An 8,006-nucleotide genomic window follows, 5' to 3' on the forward strand; every position below is an offset into this window, starting at 1 on the left:
GTCCTGTATAATTTGCCTGGGGCCAAAAACCAAAATTTAATGTTTTGAATAACATCACCTTGAGCGTAGCAAATGCAATATATAGAAGTTTTAAATAAATAAATGAACCTCTATATCAGCCATTTTCAACCACTGTGCCATGGTACACTGGTGTGCCATGGATGGTCCCCAGGTGTGCTGTGGGAATTTGGGAGAGGGTCATTTATTAATAGGGCTGTTGGGGTATGTGAACCCCCCATTAACAGCACAGTGTGCCTTGTCAATGGTCAAAAAACTGATGGTGTGCTTTGACCATTTTAGTGCCTTGTCAGTGTGCCATGAGATAAAAAAGGTTTTTAAACCACTGCTCTATGTCATCCTGATTAGTTTATGGATCATCTTAAATTGCTTTTCTCATCTTTCATTAGAAATATTGCATTTTATACAAACAACTTAAATTAAAGTACATTAATACTTAATATTGATTTTAAAAAAGTGGTATGTATAGAATTAAGAAAGAAAAGCAGAACAAGGCAATTATATAAAGGCATATTAAAGCCAATTTATTCTTAGTCCCTTTCATAATAATTCTCAGCATGGAATTTCTTTCACTGTTGAAGCATATTTTGCTCAACATTTTCATTGAGTCCCCCGCTGGGACCCCAGGCTATAACGGACAGGTTAGATCTCATTTGTGTATATATTAAATTAGACTTTTTTACCCTGGGAGCATCAATTTATACTCAAACACATTGATGGCCCAGTCCTATGAGGACATTGTAGAACTAGCATTCCGGTAGAGCAAAGTACTTTAGGGCAGTCACAAAACAAGACATGCCATTCAGTGTGGCTGGGGTGATGCTGCCATGCGCCAGCAGCATGGAACGGAGCCCCAGCACTGGTAAGTCAGCATTGGGGGGGGGAGGCAGACACAATGGGGCAGAAGAGGGAAGAACAGGGAGGAGGGCAGACTTTGGCTGGGAAGAATTGGAATTGATTATAGCAATGTCACCAATATCCCACCCCCCTTCCCAGCCTTGATCTGCCTTCCTAGGTCTTCTCAGACTTATGCCAACAATATAGCTGGTGCAGGTTCGAGTAGACCCAGCGGGGAAGCAAGAGCTTATCCCATGGCAAGGGAACAAATATTCCCTTACCCAGATGAGACCTTCAGGACTGCCCCTCCCCAGGATGCAGCACCTGCTGCTATGGTGCATCTGTGAGGGAGGGTGATAGGAATGGGCTGTGAATCTTACTTGCCATTTTGTTGCCCATTCCCTCAGTCTGGAGAAGTCTTTTAGGAACTATTCATAATGTGATTGAGTTTTTACCAGTTTTACAAATTTGTTATCATCTGCAACTTGTCTACCTCACTGTTCACTCGAAGTCCAGATTGTTTATGAATACATAACCAGTCCCAGTACAGATTCTGTGGAGTTCCTACTGCTTGCTTCCATCTGTTATGAAAAATTTCAGTCTATTTCTATTTCCTCTTTAAGCAGAGACCTTATCTTTTCTTACTTGCTCTTTTTGTTATGTTGTTTTACTGTTCTTTATCTACCTCGATTCCAAAGCATCAAACCTTTCAGAGAAAACCAGTGAAACTGGCCTCTTAAGGAACACCTAGAATGGAAGAAATTTTATTCAACGTATGGAGGGACAACAAAAATCAGGGACAATCATTATGGCAAATCTAACTTACAGCATTTTAACATCAGTTGGGGTCATTCTGAGACCCAAGGTACACTACCTGCCATGAATTGTAATTTTTTATTATTGTTTATTTATACATACAGCTCCATCAGCAATATATAGTTTGCTGCTTAAGTCGAACAGACAGGTCACTGCAGGTTTGCATGAAACTGACTTCAATCAAAGTGTTAGTCTCCATGCATGAGTACTACTAGAACTAATAGCCCAATCCTAACCTGCGCTGGAACAGGCAGGCCAAAAGTGCCTTAAATTATTTTTGTGACACCTCTGGGCCAGCACAAGGAATTTGTGCCAGCCCAAGGGCAGTTCAGGCTGCACCCTAAGTTTATATTTGAACAAATCTAGGGGTTACTTATTCATTAGATACACAACCAATTGCTGTGATCTGCATTGTGCTGGTGGTAAACATGAACTGATCTCCAAGCAAGTTTGCTCATGCAGTTGGTACCATGACCAATACGTACTGGCATTCTGTCTGGAACAGTGTTGGCATCGCATTTAAATAAACACATTTTGAAGCAGGATAATCCATTGTATGAATGTGGAAAAACTAAAGTTATATCCCAGCCTCACAGGATCTTTACCTAAAGTGGCAAGTGAAAGTCTGGAAGAGAACTTGATCATTTGTTTATACAAGATAAAGTAGTCATGTATCACATATAGATACTATCTATCCACTCTTTCCACCTGAGGCTTAATTTTGAGAAAGTTTCATCATCAGGAACATCTGACCATGAACAATTATGTGATTTAAGCATGGTTGAAAAGATTTACTACTAAAACACCACTGGGAAATTATCAGTATTTTCCACCAGTTTACAGCAGCAACATTAGGAGAATCAGAATGAATCATAGACAGTTAGACTGCACACCCCAAGACAGGACAACGCATACTGTACTTCGCCAAGGAAGCCTGAAGTATGCTGTATGCATGAAAGATTCAGATTAGGTTCTCAGAAAATGCTTTAATTGCTTCAAAATGACCACAAATGGACCAGATGAGTCATGAGGGCAGCTTATGACATCGTTAGTAAAAACAAATCTTTTAGAAACATGGTGAGGGCAGGAACAGTTAGGCAAAATTTATTCTGACAAAATAATTTTTATTCTATACTAATCATATAAGCCTGAACAAGGATGAAAAACAATGAGGTAAGGAGCATTAATCCATGACTGATATGTGGTTCCACCAATATGGGACAATAATAACGGTCAACTTATTAAACTCAAAAACCTATGGATCACAGGCAAAAAACTGTAAGCTTGTAATCTTCTGATGAAGTCTGGACAGTTTTTGCAAGCCAATAATAAAGTCCATTTATTATTGGCTTGCAAAAACTCCCGTCTCTAGAGGTTTTTGAAAATAGTGTTGTTTTATTCACAAGTAAGCCCATTGTGTTCAGTAACACTCAGGACCCAATCCTACCCTTGCCTGGTGCTATGGTACAGCGGCGCTAAAATGGCTGCTACTATATCCTGTAGGACCAGAGCAGCAGCCGGAGGCCTCCTTGGGGTAAAAGAACTTATGTTTTCTTACCCCATGTGGAATTCTGGCAGGTCCAATGGGTCTACTTGGATCCGCACCAGCTACTTAGCTGTTGCAGAATCAAGGAGACTCATGTCAGGCTCCTCCTGGGCCTGATCCTTTCTCTAGCCAGCCCTCCCTCTGCCCAGTTTCATCCCCTCCCCACCTTCTTTCCACTATCCGCCCTCAGAAACACCTCCCCACCAAGCAGCAGGGATACTTACTGCTGGGCACTGTTTCCTGGCATTCAGCCAGTGTGGAGGCCCAGCACTGACTGCTGCTGGCCCTTCCACCGGTGTCACATGTTGCCCACTGGCAGCAAAGTATCTTACGGCACTTTCACAACAGCCATTGCCGGGGTAGTGCATGGGCCGCCAGCACTGCCCCAGCATTGGATTGGGCTGCCCAGCTGTAATTCTATCTTACTCACTGGAAACAAACACCTCTACCCATCAGCTTTGATGACTAGAAATCTAAATGAATATGCTTGATTTCTTTGTTGAAACTCACTCAGAACCATCTGTTAAACAGGGACCATCTCATCCTTATATTAGGAAGGGAATGTCCTTCACACCATTCACAATAACTTTCATACTGGTGGTGCTCTGCCTTACAGCTTTGTGCTGGAGACAAACAAACCCTGTGAGCTAGTAGGGAGGGTCAAAGTTTAGTCAAACAAAAGCTGTTTCATGAATGAGATTCCTAATGAAAGAAAACAGAGAGTTGAGCCTTGAATTTCATTTATTCATTTCAAGAAAAACAAGTGAGGTCAAATAGAATACTTTGAATGAGAAGGAAAGCAAGAAAAACCTATACTTAGTTAAATAGTCTGAGTTCAAACGCCTTAACTAATTCAATTTTTCATTTATTCAGGTCTTCTTCATGGTAAATATGTTCAGTGGCTCCACTAGGGTTCGCGTCACCCGGTGTGGGATGCCAGCGCGTCACCCCCCATGCAGTGGGCGGGGCAACACCCCAAGTGTAGGCGTGGTGATGTACCATCACTCCGCCCCCACTGGTTTTTTGGCTGTACCTTTTGATAGGACAAAGATAGAACACATTCTGCATGAAATTACGCATTGACTGATATATAACATGATGGTATTATTCTTCCAAATTATGATTTTAGTGATTTTGGTCACCAGTGGTGTCACGCCCCCCCCCCCCGAGTGTCAACTTACTAACACCCTATTGCAGCAGTTCTCAAACTTTTAGCACTGGGACCCACTTTTTAGAATGATAATCTGTCCAAGACCCACCAGAAGTGATGCCATGGTGGAAGTAACATCATCAGGCAAATTAAAATAAATAAGTAGAAGCCAGCCCTGTTCAACCAAGTGAATTTCCTCTGTAGCCTGCCTACAATAACACCCCCCCTCCAAAACCAGTAAGGTTTTCAGCCCTATCCCAGTACCCTGTTCAATTTAAGAACTTATGTTTAAACCAGTTCACTGTCAAGATCCACCTGGCTTTGCAAGTCTCAAAGTTCACATCAGCTGAAGCCTCTGTTTTGATCCTTTTTAGTGGGGGGGGGGGGAACGGGACGATGCCTTCTGAAACACTTGTTTAGCTCCAGGTGCATAGGATCAGGACCATTCTGGTAGCCTTGCACTCTCCTTCACCTGATCTTCCACACCAGCCAAGGCACATTTGCTTACTTGCAAGTAAACTCGACCATGAGGCTTAGTTTTGCTTTCCATAGGGCTCAATACATTCATCTGCTTGGGGGGGAGGGACTTCCTTCTCAGGTGTTTTTGGGGGCTGCATTCATTGGATCAGGGCCATTTTGGTGTTGTTGGATTTCTCTCAACTTGCCCTTTCCAATGGACTAAGGCAAGCTCGCCTACGTGTGAGTAAATGCGCGATACAGCTCACTTTCACTTTCCATAGGGATCCATGCATTTTTTATTCTCCAGCGTTTTGGCCATAACTTTTGATAGAAAGGATATATTTCACTCTGGTGTTTTGCACTGCATTCTGCTGGACATTCCACATCCAATGGTATATAACATGATGGGGTTACTCCTAACTACCACAATTTTAGCATGCCACCCACCCAATGCGCATCACCCCCCCGTGTGTGTCACCTGGTGCAGCCTGCACCCCCCTAGCGACGCCACTGCATATGTTATCATTCAGAAAATATCCAGTATAATAACAGACATTTCTAAGAAAAACTCAAAACTACTTTAACTGCAGCTGTGCAGTCCAAATCTTGTCCTGCCCAATAAAGATAAACTATATATGATAAACTTCCTATGTAACAGGCAACTCCCCTAATGTGTGTTCCTCATGAGCTTGTTAGGCCAAAGTTTGCACTGGACTCCATAGCTCTTGTGGGAAAGGATAACATGAAGTAGCACTAAGTTTAGAGCAGTGTCTCTCAATGTTTGTTTGTCCTCCACTGTACCATTTCACATAGTCCACCTATCTGAAGTACCACCAGAAGTAACTGGTGATGACGCCATCACCAGTTACTTCTGGGTTGGGAGACCAGATACGACATGACATAACACCAGTAAGAGGCTCAGAGTGGACAGGAGGGCTTTTTTGAGCACAGAAAAGCATGCTTTGGAGGTCTTCCTGCCAAGCCAAGCCAAGCCACCTACCGTGGTTTGTTATATCGCGTTCCTGGTCTCGTTGCCAAGTGGTAGGTATCCAGGGGTTCCATGAGTACCACCAGACACCACCTCAAGTAGTGGTGGTGAAACACTGGTCTTATTCCTGCTGCACATGTTCTTTTACAAAGTACCTTTTGACCAAAAGAGGTATGGGTAAGCATTGATTCAATAGCCTCAGTGACTGAGGACCAGATGGGTCACACAGCCAAATACACAAAGACACCAATTGAGTCTTTGCATGCATTGAGAGTCAAGTCAAGACTCTTACTCTCAATCATGCATCAGGATAATTATCCTAAGCAATCACCACTTCATAGAATTGTTAAAGCCTCAATTTCTAGATTTAAAAGACTACAAAATTTTTGCAGAAAATTAGTGTTCTTCCACTCCACAGCTACATATCTACAATTGAATCGAGACACAGGAATGGGAGATTTCCACATCCCCATAAGAAATGAACCCAAACTTGTGTAACTGCACCTGTGGATATTCATTTCCTTATCCATCTCTTCCCCCTTCCCTTCATCTGTTGTCCCCCCTTCCCTTCATCTGTCCCTTCATCTCTATCAAACATTGTAAAGTCCTTGGGGCAGGGATTTGTTATCTTTTGATTATATTATTCTGTGGAGCACCATGTTAATAGATGGTGCTATGTAAAACAATATGAACATTATTCTTCCAGGAGATCTTGGGCTATGCCCCCCCAAGACCAACTAATTCCAGGGAATCCACAGGGACATCAATGTTTTGAAAACAGGTAGTTTTGTTTCTACAGAACTAAATAAGCTTATTATGTTGCATTTAATAGTGGTGGTTGAGAAATTGTATTACAATAAAATCAGACTAGTTGCACACATAGCCTAGAGGAAGGTTAATAAAGATTACAGAATAACTTTTATAACTGTCTGGATAAATCTGGTAAATTAATAAACGTGAATGAGAACATGCAAATAAAATGTATTGCAGAACAAACAGCCCTAAGTCAATCTAGACTTCTCAAAATGATTATGCCCTCCTCTTGGAAAGTAGAATCATCTTGTATCAGGATTTCTGTCTTTTGGAAATATTTCTGCAACTGAGCTCCTTGGACATTTTAGGATGTACTCTACAACTCCCCCCCCCCGCTTTTAACAGCTGCGCGACAGGCATAAATTTAGGAGGTGCTGCTTCTTTATCATTACATTTTCCTCCTAGAAAAAGAACAAGTTCAATTTTTAACTCTCATGCTACTATAAAAATTATACTACTGCATCCTAATGTATATTCATTCAATAGAATTAACATTTAGACATATCACTGAGATCACAGGACTCTGCAGATTTAACGATGATATACCTACACCTCTGTGGGGGCAATCCTAATCCCTTATGTTGTTGTTGTTGTTGTTATTAACTTTATTTCTACCCCACCTTTCTCCCCGGAGGGACTCAAGGCAGCTTACAACAAGGTTAAAACAAATTAAAAACATAATTTAAAAACAGATAAAAGCATATTAATAACATATCATAAAAACAGTAAGATAAAAAGTATCTTTCCAGCACTGACATAAGGGCAATGCAGTTCTGAGGTAAGGGAGCAAACATTCCCTTACTTTGAGGAGGCCTTCGTGAGTGCCACCCAACTGCAGGATGCAGCACATGACCCATTGGCACCGCTAGGCCAGTGCAGGAAAGCACTGACATAAGGGGTTAGGATTGCGCCCTGTGTGAAGTAAGATCAGTCACATGAAAGCTCACACCTAAAACATTCCTATATAAAGGTGCTTTCACTCTTCTCCTTTTTTTGAAATTAAGCAAGGTCCTTGGTAGCAAACAAAAGGCTATTCCCATTACAAAACCAAGGACACAGATGATTCTAACCAAAATGTAGACCCACAAATCTGATAGTTTGGAGGGACCATGAGTTCAAGAAAATAATACTGTAGTATTTTCAGAGGGTGTAAAGCACTTCCCATGTATTATCTTGATGTAATCCTTCCAACCATCCTCCTAGGTTAGTAAATAAACACTGCAATCCTATACACATAGCTCAGCCTCTTAGCCACTGTGCCACTAGCATAGGAAAGACAAGACTGTAGCAACAACAGATTTCAAATGGATTTAGAGAAATAAGCCATATTTTGAAATATCAGCCATAGAGTGGCTGAACATGGGTATTTCAAATATCAT

This window comes from Tiliqua scincoides, chromosome 3, assembly GCF_035046505.1.
Source record: "Tiliqua scincoides isolate rTilSci1 chromosome 3, rTilSci1.hap2, whole genome shotgun sequence".
Taxonomy (NCBI): domain Eukaryota; kingdom Metazoa; phylum Chordata; class Lepidosauria; order Squamata; family Scincidae; genus Tiliqua; species Tiliqua scincoides.